This window comes from Rhineura floridana, chromosome 1 (genome assembly GCF_030035675.1).
Source record: "Rhineura floridana isolate rRhiFlo1 chromosome 1, rRhiFlo1.hap2, whole genome shotgun sequence".
Taxonomy (NCBI): domain Eukaryota; kingdom Metazoa; phylum Chordata; class Lepidosauria; order Squamata; family Rhineuridae; genus Rhineura; species Rhineura floridana.
Window position 1 is genome coordinate 144,354,128 of NC_084480.1, and position 14,899 is coordinate 144,369,026.

At 40.4% G+C, this 14,899-nt stretch overlaps 1 protein-coding gene across 2 annotated transcripts in view; it reads left to right on the forward strand.

Moving 5' to 3' along the window:
- The window catches only part of CPLX1 (complexin 1), a 187,875-nt gene that overhangs the window by 88,663 nt on the left and 84,313 nt on the right, over positions 1-14,899 (forward strand). The window contains exon 1 of one of the 2 annotated variants that reach the window (XM_061622199.1): positions 13,589-13,648. The exons of the other annotated variant lie outside the window; for it this stretch is intronic. The gene's annotated coding sequence lies outside the window, so the exon portion shown is untranslated. Of the gene's footprint in view, positions 1-13,588; positions 13,649-14,899 lie in introns of those variants that run through there. 2 annotated transcript variants of the gene reach the window in all.

The following is a 14,899-nucleotide window of genomic DNA, read 5'->3' on the forward strand; positions in this document are numbered from 1 at the left end:
TTTTAGAAGAAGCCCTGAGAACTTTGAGTGAGATGGGGCTAGGGGAAGGCTTGGCAGTTTCACCACTGCTCTTTGAAGCCATTTATAAACTAAACCTGAGAGGTCACAATATGGCTGGTGGTCTGCATTTGGCTTAGCTGGTCATAGGTTAGGACACAATAAGTGCTTTGCTGCTAGGGATGGAAGGATTTCTCAATTTCAATTCTCTCGGTTTCTCATTTTTCCAATTCTGAATTCAATTCTCCCATGTTTCTGCAGCAATTTGCGATTTTTTATAAAAAGAAGCCTCAAGAAAATTCTCCAGCATTTTAGTGTGAATTTCTCCTAATAAAAACATTTTTGTAGCCAGTTTTGACTAATGTTACACATTTTTGCAAGCAATGTTTCCTAATGTAATGCATTATGTATTCATTTTTATGTCCACATTCCCCTAATATATGTATTTTTGTAAACATTGCTTAGTTGGAAAACTGCACTGCAAAATTTAGATAAGTGAATTTCGAAGGATGCCTGTGTTTTGGTTCTCATGTTGTTTTGGAAAGTGCGAATTTGATAAATTCACCTTTAAATACAAAGTGAATTGAATTTCTTGCCTATCTCTAGTTGCTGGAGACTGATTTGCCATATGCTTCATATGCACAAGCAGGACAAGATGATCCTGACCATCTCCCATTGTTTCCTCAGATACCTCAAGATATACTGTCTCTGAGCATGTAATCCTAGTCAGCTTGGGCTACTCAGCCTCTCTTTATAGGGCTGATTCCAGAATGGCTTTTGTTCTCCTCCTCCCCCCCCCCCCAGCAACCTTAGAGACAGGAAGTTGGAATAATAACAGATGAAGAGATACAGCAGAGTTTCCCTGCTGTTTGTCTCTGCCTTGAGAACAGCAAGGATCCTCTCATTGCCAAAAAATACACACTCTCAGACACCGGCTATACAAATAGATCACAATGCCTTGAGCTGGACAGGCTGAGACAAATGCTGCTGCAGCTTCAAAAAATGAAGATGTTAGAGGGGTCCAGGCTCGATCATTTATATAGAAGGTTTGGGCAAATCCATAGGCCCAGTTGCTGGACTGAACTCCCTTTCACCTGAGACTATAAAACTGGAAGTGTGGATTCTTTCTTTAATTTGTTGGTTTTAAGACAGCCATTTCACCTTATTGGCCATCTACCCTGCAGCTTCTAAAGGAGTGTGTAAGGTATTTCCTTAACATGGAGGTTCATACCTGTGGTGGGCCAGTTCACATAGTCATTCTGCCCTGTTTTGAGATTAAAGAAGCACTGCAGAAATTGAGTCATCACATCTAGGAGCCCCTCTGCACAGAGCATCTGTTCACATATTCCATTAGATGAGAGGTGCAGGGAAGGAGTAAGTGCCTGTTACCTGTTTCCCCACCAGGCAAATTGAATCGCAACAACCCAGTAAAGTACCTGAACCTGGATGGTGTCTAAAGTAGCTCCTACAGGAAGGGTTGGATATAAATGTAATAAATAAATGATAAAGTAGGTATTCCAAGTACTCCAATTTAATTGCTGCTTACAGTGTACTAAAAAGTGACACCAAACCCTACTGACATGATTCAGAGTTTGTGGGTATAGGATGGATATCAATGCAAATGTGTGCCCAGGTGGTCTAGCAAAGTTTTGAATCAAAATACTGGGAATTGATAATGCCACTTTCAGTTTTGTGCATAGGGATGAAACTTCAAATGCAGTAGGGCCCCACTTTTCAGCGTTCCGCTAATACGGCAGCTTTCAATTAGAGTAAGGCCCCACTCATATGGCGCTTGTTCCGCTTTTACAGTGTTTTTCGGGTTTGGCACCATTCTATTGAATGAGTTCTGCTTTTCAGCGGGTTTCATTTTTACGCAGGTGTCTGGAACGCAACCCGCCGTATGAGTGGGGCCCTACTGTATACTCTTCCGTGTGATTTCATTTCATTTCATTTCTGAATTGCTTTCCAAGAACCATCCCAAAGTAATTTAATAATAACATCAGCATACAAAAAAAAATTCAGATAAACACATACAGACTAGGATAGAAATCTCCACTTAAAAGACTTGTTGAAAAAGGAAGGGCTTCCATAGGCGCTAAAAAGACAAGGACAGCACCTGTCTGATGTGTAATGGGAGGGATTTCCAAAGGGCAGATGCTACCACACTGAAGACCTCATTCTTAGATCATATAGAACAGACCTACTGATGAGGTGCTACCTGCAGGAGGCCCTCTTCTGTAGGGTGTAGTGATCAGTTGAGTATATAAGGGGGTGAGACAATCTTTTAGGTTGTGTTGGCATACAATCACAGAAAAAAACAATAAATCTTCCTTAAGAAGAAAGCTTGTACAAGTGGAAGATATTTCTGTGCATCAAATCTATAGGTTAATTTCTTTTCATCTGTCACTGAATTGTTTTGTCTTCATATACATTTTCCCCCTCTTTCAATTAATTTGGTTGGTATTCAAGATTTTAATTAATTACCTTCTGTCATTCTGGCAGAATGTACACTCACTCAGGTGAAATGATGTAGCCCATCAGCTCACGGCTACGGTGATGGGATCGTTCTGCATGGGAGAATTTGAATATATATAAACTAGGGCTTCATCATGGTTAAGGTTACCATCCATGCTTACCTGAGGGTAATACAGATTGAACTCAATGGGACTTACTCCTGAGTAGAAATGTACAGGATTGCATTGTAAATCCCAATGAAATAAATGCAACCTAAGATAGCACTGGCTAGCTTGTCCCATTGGATTTCAACAGAGCTTGGAAAAGTTACTTTTTTGAACGACAACTCCCATGAGCCCAATCCAGTGTAGTTGTAGTTTAAAAAAGTTGTAGTTTAAAAAAAGTAACTTTTCCAAGCTCTGGATTTCAACGACACTTAGGCATAAGTAACCTACATGGGATTGGGACCATTACATTCAGTGGGAGCAGAAGTGTTTTAACTTTGTTGAAAGTGCACAAAGAATTGGACAAAGCTAGGCAATGTTTGTGAACTTCATCACACTTAAGTTAAAAAAAACTGTACTCCCCCCTTTAGAACTAATTATAACCATACGCACAATCAACTTCTTAATCATTTAAAATCCATATGATAAATCAGCTTGGGACACAATCTTGAGGGGCTGTAGAAAGTGATATGTGGAGAGGAGCTCCACTAAGGAGTTGGCATCTGCATTCCTGGCAGAGTTCCTGCTATGTCTGCAGAAAGCTCTGCAGGCATAGATGTACCACTGGTGGTTAGAGATGGGGGAGAAATTTGATTCAGTTTGCATTTCAAGCCAAATCTATCAAATCCACACTTTCTGAAACAATATGAGAACTGAGATACAGCCATCCTTTGAAATTTACACTTATTCAAATTTTGCAATGCAGTTCTCTAACCAAACAATGTTTACAAAAATGTGTATGTCAGAGGAAAGTGTACATAAAAAATATGAGTGAAAACAACCTACCAAAATGCATTATATGCCAAGGAATTGCCTGGAAATATGTGTACATTAGTTAAAACTTCCTATAAAAATGTGCTGATTTGGAGAATTTTGCACTAAAATGCTGGATAGTTTTATGAGGATTTTTTTAAAAAAATGCAGATTGCTGCAGAAATGTGGAGAACCAAATTTAACATTGGAAAAATGAGAAACAGAGAGTACTGACAGATCTTTCCATCCCTACTGGTGGTAGACAGAAGGGGTGTGTTGGGGCAGCCTTGGATCCAAAGGATTCAAATTCCCCTTGTTCCCCTGATAAACCCCACCCCCCAACATTTGATCAGTATGCCAGCTCTGGACATGGTTAATATCCCCCTCATTGGTGTCAAAGGGAGGGAATTTTAAAAAGCAGAAAAAGGAAGGGGGAAAGAAGCAAAATCCACCTTCACCTCTTAACCCGGTTGCAACCAGCAGGTAGGGAATAGGATGTAGCAGGTAGCCTCCCCATGGATTCTCACCATCCCCATCAGCCCCATCACTATAGGATTGCTCTGTTGATTTCTTTAATCAAGCAACAGACTTAGTTCCTTGGTTTGTCAGGGGAAAACACAAATATATTCCAAAAACATTTTTGTTTGTAGAATCGTAGAATAATAGAGTTGGATAGGGCCTATAAGGCCATCGAGTCCAACCCCCTGCTCAATGCAGGAATCCAAGTTAAAGCATTCCTGATGGGGCTGTCCAGCTGCCTCTTGAATGCTTCCAGTTTTGAAGAGCCCACCAGCTCCCTAGGTAATCGGTTCCAATGTTATACCACTCTAACAGGAAGTTTTTTCCTGATGTTCAGCTGCCATCTGGCTTCCTGCAACTTGAGCCCATTGTTCTGTGTCTTGCATTCTGGGATGTTCGAGAAGAGGTCCTAGTCCTCCTCTGTGTGACAACCTTTCAAGTACTTGAAAAGTGCTATAATATCTCCCTTCAGTCTTCTCTTCTCAAGGCTAAACATGCTCAGTTCTTTCAGTCTCTCCCCATAGGGCTTTATTTCCAGTCCCCTGATAATCCTCTTTGCCCTCTTCTGAACCTGTTCCATTTTGTCTGTCCTTCTTGAAGTGCAGTGTCCAGAATTGGACACAGTACTCAAGATGAGGCCTAACCAGTGCCAAATAGAGGGGAACTAGTACTTCATTTGATTTGGAAATTATACGTCTGTTAACGCAGCTTAAAATTGCATTTGCCTTTTTTGTAGCCACATCACACTGTTACTTCATATTCAGCCTGTGATCAACCACAATTCCAAGATCCTTCTTGCATATAGTATTGCTGAGCCCAAGTATCCCCCATCTTATAACTGCATTTGGTTTCTTTTCCTTGGTGTAGTAGTTTGCACATCTGTGTTAAATTTCATTCTGTTGTTTTTGTTGGGATAAGCAAGCTTGCATACTGTTAATAGGGAGATGTCTCTTCTAGCCAGAATTTGGGGACACCTTTGTGCTTGTTTACTGTGATGTAACTTCCTATTGATAGGTGTTATTTCCCTTCTACTCTTCCTCTTCTTTGTTAAGAGATACTGTTCTCTTATTAGCATACGTCTCATTAAGCCACAGGAGAGAGAAGCCTCTACAGGCTTCTTTGCCAGATGTTCCCAATCATGGACTAAATCTACTACCTACCTCTATCGTTCCTCTGCAAGCTAGAGCTTATGTTTCCTGAACATATGAAAGGTTGTGAGTAAACATTCTCAATACTTTTTACCAAAGAAGACTGTCTCTGTTGTTTTTATTAGGTAGTCTGTATGAGGGGAAAGTGCGCTGGTTAATTTTCATTCTGCTTTGCAAAATATATACTCTGCTAAGAAATAGAACTACTGAACTATTTCATTTTAAACCAAATAGTTTTCAGCTCAGTGCTCCAGCCTATCAAGATAACTTTGAATTTTGTTTCTGTCCTCCAGGGTTTTAGCTTTCCCTCCCCATTTTGTATCATCTGCAAATTTGATAAGCATTCCCTGCACCTCTTCATCCAAGTTGTTAATAAAAATGTTGAAGAGCACTGGGCCCAGAACTGAGCCCTACAGTACCTTGTCCATTACCTCCCTTCAGTTTGAGAAGGAACCATTGATAAGTGTTCTTTGGGTATGATTCTGTAGCCATCTGGTTTCCTTGGTTTGTCAGGAAAGTCACATAAATACGCTCCAAGAACACTTCTGAGTAAGAAAAATCCATTATAGAACTACTCTGGGCTTGTAGCAGCAGTATAAACCCATAAATCGTCTGCTACCTGGTTGACTTGTCATAGTGAACGGATCAATAGAAATGCTCCAGGGAGATGAAATACAATCAAGTTTATAATCAGGTCCATATAGTCTATATAAGAACATAAGAACATAAGAAGAGCCTGCTGGATCAGGCCAGTGGCCCATCTAGTACAGCATCCTGTTCTCACAGTGGCCAACCAGGTGCCTGGGGGAAGCCCGCAAGCAGGATCCGAGTGCAAGAACACTCTCCCTTCCTGAGGCTTCTGGCAACTGGTTTTCAGAAGCATGCTGCCTCTGACTAGGGTGGCACAGCACAGCCATCATGGCTAGTAGCCATTGATAGCCCTGTCCTCCATGAATTTGTCTAATCTTCTTTTAAAGCCGTCCAAGCTGGTGGCCATTACTGCATCTTGTGGGAGCAAATTCCATAGTTTAACTATGCGCTGAGTAAAGAAGTACTTCCTTTTGTCTGTCCTGAATCTTCCAACATTCAGCTTCTTTGAATGTCCACGAGTTCTAGTATTATGAGAGAGGGAGAAGAACTTTTCTCTATCCACTTTCTCAATGCCATGCATAATTTTATACACTTCTATCATGTCTCCTCTGACCCGCCTTTTCTCTAAACTAAAAAGCCCCAAATGCTGCAACCTTTCCTCGTAAGAGAGTCGCTCCATCCCCTTGATCATTCTGGTTGCCCTCTTCTGAACCTTTTCCAACTCTATAATATCCTTTTTGAGATGAGGCGACCAGAACTGTACACAGTATTCCAAATGCGGCCGCACCATAGATTTATACAACGGCATTATGATATCGGCTGTTTTATTTTCAATACCTTTCCTAACTATCGCTAGCATGGAATTTGCCTTTTTCACAGCTGCCGCACACTGGGTCGACATTTTCATCGTGCTGTCCACTACAACCCCGAGGTCTGTCTCCTGGTCGGTCACCGCCAGTTCAGACCCCATGAGCGTATATGTGAAATTAAGATTTTTTGCTCCAATATGCATAATTTTACACTTGTTTATATTGAATTGCATTTGCCATTTTTCCGCCCATTCACTCAGTTTGGAGAGATCTTTTTGGAGCTCTTCGCAATCCCTTTTTGTTTTAACAACCCTGAACAATTTAGTTTCATCAGCAAACTTGGCCACTTCACTGCTCACTCCTAATTCTAGGTCATTAATGAACAAGTTGAAAAGTACAGGTCCCAATACCGATCCTTGAGGGACTCCACTTTCTACAGCCCTCCATTGGGAGAGCTGTCCGTTTATTCCTACTCTCTGCTTTCTGCTTCTTAACCAATTTCTTATCCACAAGAGGACCTCTCCTCTTATTCCATGACTGCTAAGCTTCCTCAGAAGCCTTTGGTGAGGTACCTTGTCAAACGCTTTTTGAAAGTCTAAGTACACTATGTCCACTGGATCACCTCTATCTATATGCTTGTTGACACTCTCAAAGAATTCTAATAGGTTACTGAGACAGGACTTTCCCTTGCAGAAGCCATGCTGGCTCTGCTTCAGCAAGGCTTGTTCTTCTATGTGCTTAGTTAATCTAGCTTTAATAATACTTTCTACCAGTTTTCCAGGGACAGAAGTTAAGCTAACTGGCCTGTAATTTCCGGGATCCCCTCTGGATCCCTTTTTGAAGATTGGCGTTACATTTGCCACTTTCCAGTCCTCATATAGGTATAGATATAGATATATAGATATAGATAGGTATAGATACCTTTGATACTAATTGCAACTCATGGATTCTTCCTTTGTCAATTCAACTGAGCAATGTCTCCAAAAAAATAACGTAAAATCATATACACACCTCTCAACAAGAGCATACAGAATATAATAAAATCTACAATTCCTTACAGAATTGCCTTAAGAAAGTCTGGGACTAAATGAGTTTCTCCTATGCAGCATGTAAAGGTCACTGAAAAGAGGTGACCCACTTTAGAAGTGAGAATTTGTTTCAAGCTGGGTTGCACCTATTCTTGGCAATAAAATATAGCTTTTTTAAAAAGCATTACTAAATAGTGTGGCAACACTGGGCAAGAGAACAAAACCTTAGGTCAGTTTTACATTGGATCTGGGTGTGAAAACCAAAGTAGCTGTAACACACGATTGCATGTATCTTTTTCTGATGATTATTGGTTCAGCAAAAGCAGCCTCAGAAGCTGTGAGTTTGAGTGGCATAATGGCAGAGGCAGCTGCTTAAGCCTTTCATAGAATCATAGACTTGTAGAGTTGGAAGTGGCCTATAAAGCCACTGAGTCTTTCCTCTTTGTCTTTCCACTCAGGTGGAAAAGTAGCTGGGCGTGGGCATTTTGAGCAGAAAATGGCAGAGCAGACCCCTCTCTTATCATTTCCCCCAATCAAATGCAAAGCATTGTGAAAGAAGAAAAGGATGAATATGGATTATAACTTATTTTAACTGGGGATGCTCTGTACTGTAGCAGTGAGGAACCAAAGCAGATATAGACTTGATCAGTTACTGGGTGGGAAGACAATGTGAGACCCCATGTAAACTGCTCTGAGTTATTCACAGAATATAGGTGTAAGAAAATAAGATAGATATAAACATACATAGCATAAATATCCAAAGTCCTATTCAAAGTAGTGCTAAGACAATTGTTCCAGCAGCTCTGAGATTTCTGTTTGCATAACAGAACATTGTCCCACTCGTCTCCCCACCCATGCCCCTAAATCTATTCTGGGTTTTTCCCCAACCCTCTGGAACAGATTTGGGGAGGGTGTGAAGCATTTACAGGGGAAGGAGAGGGGGAAAAGTTCTGTTGTGCAAGCAGAAATCCTTGTAATGCTGGGACTCATTAGTACTATACAATGATAATATTTGGGATCTTGTGTGTATGACACACAGGAAATTAGACACATTTGTCCTATCTACTGTATGTGTTTTGAAAAATGTGCTTTCTAGGACATAGGGAGATGTATGATTTCCAATACTACCCTTTTTGGTGCTTTTGTTTGCTGCCCTGGGCTCCTGCTGGGAGGAAGGGCGGAATATAAATCCAATCATCAATACAATACAATACAATACAATACCACTCATAGATTGCTCCCCCCCCCATATAGACAAAATCAAAGGGGGGAAAGGACCCCTTGCCCCAATATACAACTGTTGTTGTGACAGAGGAAAGTGACCCAGTTCAAATTTTCTGAGGTCCCATATTTAAAAAGGTTTTTTAAAAAAGTGTCTGGAAAACTTCAAACTCTCTTCATCTGCTCTGATTCAGAAAAGCAAGAGATGTGAATTCTCATGACTTGATTGACCACTCAACAAAGACAGTCCTTTGCCATAGTTCTAAAACAAAAGCATTGCTGTGTGGGAATTCAGCTACTTTGCATTGCTGTCTCATTTTCTCAAGCTGGATTTATTTATTTACAACATTTATATACCGCTTTATTGTAAAAAACCTCAAAGCGGTTTACAGAAGGAATTAAAACAATAAAATTATTGGCAAAAACAGTTAAAGACTGTTAAAAACATTCAAAATAATAAAACAAGCAACAAATTTAAAAAATAAAAAATGGTATCTACATGCCTGTGTAGACTTGCCTAAACAAAAATATATTTAGCAGGTGCCGAAAAGAGTACAATGAAGGCACCTCTCTAATGTCAATAGGGATTCAACACTTTAAGGGCAGCAAGTGACAAGAGGTGAAAAAAGCTGACACCCCCCCCGAGTGCCTGGAGAGGGAGACAGTGAAGGATATTTGCAAAGGATCTTTAAATTTATTTATTTTTAACTAGGGCAGAGCACTCTGGTTTCTACAGTGGGTTGCCATCTCCTCAACTTAATAAGTGGGATCGAAAGATTGCCATTTACATATGCAAGCTTGCTTTTGTGAAATTGCCAGGTGTATCAGTGTGGGTGTTAGAGATGCATTGCCATTAAGCCTCTCTTTATATTATAATAATATTTTTTTAAAGTTCCATCGGGTGGGCTGTAATCCATCTTCTACTGAGGTCAATGACATTACTCCCACTGAGTCTAATGAAGCTGGATTGCACCTGTGGGAATAAGAAATCTCTTCACGAAGGAGGAAGCTTTAGAATTCTCTGATCTTTTGAGTAGAACTAAAAGCTATGGGGCTTACTTATGCATTTACCTCTATCGGCTATATTTCTCTAATTAGGAAGGGATTGTCATGGATGTTATTTACAGTTTTCCCTTGCTCTTCAAAATATCACAGCTTCATAGCAGCATAGTGGTTGTTGGATATACCTTATGCATCCCCCCACAGGTTCAAAATGTAGCTTATTTATAGGGCTGTGCCAGAGTATCTCTCATTTCAATGTTTATTTCAAATATAGTGCATGCAACTCAACAGAACAAATGTCCAGGAAAAGCCTCCCCAAACATTCGTGGCATTCTGATGCTGTATGCTTCTCAGAGGCTTTTTCTTCTTTGGCTTGTTATCCTAGACTTTAGTTCATCCACATTGCTGTTTAATCTGGCTGTGGAAACATTCATGATTATGTTTACCAGCATCCATGAATGTCAGTGAAACTACCAGCAAAAACATGTGGGTCATCTTAGCCAATAGGATAAAGAGCAATGTAGGCAAACAAGGCTGATGAGGAGAGCTGTGAGGAGAAAGAAGGTCTCCTTCTCAGTCTAGCTGTGCATTCTCAGGCAGTGAATCCTCTCCCGTGTAAACAGTAGACCAGAACTGGAAAATCTAGCCAAAAGCAGGATTCATCTAAAAAGCAGAGAGAGGAAAACTTGTTGAAACACTTTCTCAGCTAATAGGCATCAAGCAGCAGTATCGTGTCTCAGCTGTAATGTACCAAATGTCCTGGCTCCTAATCAATGAAGCAGACTCAGGACTGGAAAACTGGATTTGGCATGAAGCTTTATTACATCAGTCGGTACAAGAATGCAGCATTAAAACAAATGAGACACAGAATGGATGCAAACTAGGCATGAAAGCAGCACCAAAGAGTTGTCGCAATGACCTTATCACACCCAGACACTCTAAATAAAAGAGAGGTGCACGGGCACTTTACTTGCCCAAACTAACTCTAGCACATTGCCTTTGTGGCAAAGCAGAGGCTCCTTCCAGGAGCAGAGGATAATTTATGAAGCTTCCTTTTCTTCAGTCTGCATGACCTTGGAGAAATAGTTATCTCTGGTTCTGACAAACTACTGTCATCCTTATCTCTCTGGAAAATTCCAATTGGTTCATTAGAGTCTATCTGTTCAATGGCTAAGTCTGGGCTGGGTGCCAATGAGGATTCCTCTCTCTCCGACATAGGCGAGGTTTTTTTTTTTTACTGATCTCAATATACTCACTAGACACAGAGCTGCCAGAGGTTTCTGGAAGCATTTCTCCCATGTTTTCCCCAGCCCCCTCCACAATGTCTGTAACCCATTCTCCATTCTCCCAATCCTGCCAAAGTTTCTCCATGGGGCCCATGCCATCATCCCCCTCTTCAGGGGAATTCTCCTCCTCCCAAAACTCTGGCTTAGGCCTATGGGGATATTGTCTATGAAAGTCTCTCACAAGATCTGGTGCATGTACATTTTCTTCATCTTCCCAGGAACTGTTCTCCAGTCCATACCCATGCCAGTGGATCAGATACTGTAGTCGGCCACGATGTTTGACAGAACAGATTTATGGATGAATACATGCAAAAGTGACGCAGATCAGAATGAGTTTATTTGTTTAACTGTGTCTTATGTCAACAGTGCACTCAGACTAACATTTTAGAGATAGCACACTTGGAGTAGTGAATGCAGAAGTACAGTGTTATTGTGGTACCACTGGCCAATGAAGGCACCACCATCAGGATATTGTTGGACTGCAAATCCTATCATCTCTGACCATAAGTCATGCTGGCTGAGGCTGATGGGAGTTGGAGTCCAACAACATCTTGATGGCTCTACGTTGTCTAACCCTGAACTAGGGAAAAAGATACGCGAAGCTCAGTTCCCAAAGGGTTGTTATGACAAAATACTCTGGTTTTAAGCACCAACCATCGCAGATAGCCTATGTGACCAAGCATAATATGAATGACTATTCTGTTATCTACCTAGCATCACGGTTTATTATTCTGCATCCTCTGATGGCCAAGAGATGGGATATTTCATTATTTCCCTACAATCGGTTTTTGTTTGCAAAATAAGAACAGAGGTCTTCTGATAAGGGTGCTGTGGGTAGGTCAAGACTTAACCTCAGATGTGCTGGTTCCTCTGGGCAAGCAAAGCTATTTTTGGAGGAAAAAAACACTTCTTATCTGGCTTGCTATAGTTACGTGCACCAAACATGATACCAGCTTGGCATATGCATATTTGCAGGATGATATCCCAACACAAGGTTCTCCAGAAACCTTTTGATCCCCCTTCCCCCAGTTTAGTTATGGAAGACAGCAAAAATGTTGGGTTTTTAGAATTTTTTTTTTTTTTACTTATGGCAGTTTTGTTAATGCTCTTATCAGATGCCACTCCACTGTTTCATTTAGGTCTAAGTACAGTTTGATAGTGAAATGCAGGATCTTGCCTTAGTCATGGTCTAAATGGCATAACCATAATCTTCAGATTTAATCAACTCTATCGATCAAACAGAGTTATGGGGAAAAATGGACACAACAAAACCCTCTTCCCCCACTCAATACCCTGGACAGAAATTCTCAGACAAAGCACATGAGATGGAAAGCGTTATAAACAAAGATATAAAATAACGGCATAGGACAAGAAATGGAATCCAACAAAGTAGTTGCATTAGTGCAAGTGCCTCTGGGTGCACAATAGAACTTCCCATCTCTCTTGTCTCCTTGCACACCCCACGCCTGGTATTGAAATTATCATTGGAATTCAAATGATTATTTATGATGGAAAGTGTTTCCTGAATGGTGACTTTTCCCTGTCACTATTCCAATCTGAAACTTTCTTCTGAATCAGCCTCCTTTGTGCTTGGATTTATATTAACCACATCCCAAGAAATCATAAAAAAACCCTAAGTCTATAACAGTATGGGGGTGCATACTGGAATAGGAGAATACATTTGTTGTCATGCGACTCCCACCTTCCTATAATCCTAAATGATCTGATAAACTCTTTCTAGCAACCCAATAATATTCATGTTTGGAAATAAATCCCACTGGGGTTAATGAGACCTCCAGAATAAGTATGCACATAGTTGCAACTTTGATGGGGCTTCTGGTTGTACACTTTGGAGTCATACTTGGTTTGCCACGTTTGTTTGCTGATGAATTGGTGCAACTCCTTTTTCTGACTTTCAATGCAGAAGGAAAAATATACTTGACTATAAAATGGAAGTAACTCAGAGTTCAGTCCTAAATTTATTTGTTTGCTACCAAGGCCTAGTCTACATACACAGGGATTCCCTCCTGTTCAGTGGGTTCTGGACTGCAGCCATACTTAGTTCCTAGTGAAATCAATGGGTCTTAAGTTAGTCGTTACTAACCTTTCACATTGATTTCTGTGGGAACCTAATGTGACTAACAGTGATCCAACTCAAACTTTTAATATAGTTAGCCTAAACCAGAAGTGGGGAACCTGTGGGCCCACCAGATGTTCCTGGACTGCAACTCCCATCACCCCTGAGTGCCCTGACTATTGTGCATGCTGGCTGGGGCTGATGGGAGTCGGAGTCCAAATTTTTTTGGAAGGCAACAGGTTCCTCACCCTTGGTTTACACGTTGCATTGCAAATCACCAAGTGAATGATCAAGGGATATACAATAATGATTCTGTCCATTAAACTGAAAGGCGATGGAGCTGGGGGAGGAGGCGATAGTCTTTCACAATGCTTTGAGAAGGTACTAGTATTTCTTTCCTTGCCTACCCTCTTCTTCTGTCTTCTCAAATCCTGATTTGGCTTAGTAACTAAAGAGGGGTAAGTGGGTGGGAGAGATGGCTATAGGGTGAGAAGGAGTTGCTTGAAGATATCTGGGTAGCATACAGACAACTTGGCAAGGTAAGAAAGGCAGGAATATCTCAGGGGCAAACAAAACCTCTTCCTCCAAATTGGCTTCTCAGTTTTCATACCATTTCCTTAAGAAGTACATCTTTGAGAGAGAGAGAGAGAGACCACAAAGTACACTGGGCCTTGGGGTTTGTTGACAAATGAGCAAGTAATAAATTAGAAATTTCACATCCACAAAATGCAGCTCCTGCACATGTAAGTGCCAGCTTCTTCTCAGCAGGTTCAGCTTCCTTATACTGAACAATGCATCCTTTTGGGGGTGATACTGCAGAGGAAAGCAGGCCACCATAGCCATCATGAAATTAGCTTGCAAAGCCCTTCAGGAGTTCTTCACTCCCACATTAGGGAAGGGCTTGTTTTTTTTTGTAAAAACTAAATTTTAAAAAAGTCACAAAAAGTCACCAACATTTCAGTGCACATCTCTCCTAATATACACATTTATATCTATTTTGCAGAATACACACATTTTCTGCAAGCAATTTTCCTTAATATGCATTTTTGTCTGTTATTTTCACTAACGTGTATACATTTTTTTTTGCGCACTTTATATGCATTTTTGGATATTTTTCTGGTAGGAGAACTCCATTGCAAAATTCAAAGATGTTCTTAGTGCTGCAGTTTGGTTTATTTTTGTTTTGGGAAGTGTGAATTACGTAGATTCTCATTACAACCAAATTACACACACACACCTGCCACAATTCCCGTCTCCTGTATACTCAATGCTCTCCCCAGAGAAATGTGTCTGGCTCCATGACTATCAACCCTTAGGCACTAGAGAAGACATTCCTGTTCATGCAGGCTCTTAATTGGTGTTCACTGTTTAGTTGGGTAGGATAGGATTAGGGAAAAAATCATATGTCAATTTCGGGTCTCTCAGTTTCTCATTTTTCTCATCTTAAATTTGGTTCTCCACATTTCTGCAGCAATTTGCAATTATTATTTTTTAAAATCCTCATTAAAATTCTTCAGCGTTTTAGTACAGATTTCTCTAAATAAGTACATAATTTCTCTTAATTACATTTTTCTGTGCACTTTTGTCTAATTTTTGCACGCAATTTATCCTAATATGCATTTTTGTATGTTATTTTTCACCAATATATTCATTGTGTGCACATTTTCCCTTAATATATGCATTTTTGATCAGTGCAAATTTCAAAGGACGTTTGTGCTTCTGTTCTCATATTGTTTTGGGAAATGTGAATTTGATAAATTTGGCCTTAAATGTAGACTGAATTGAATTTC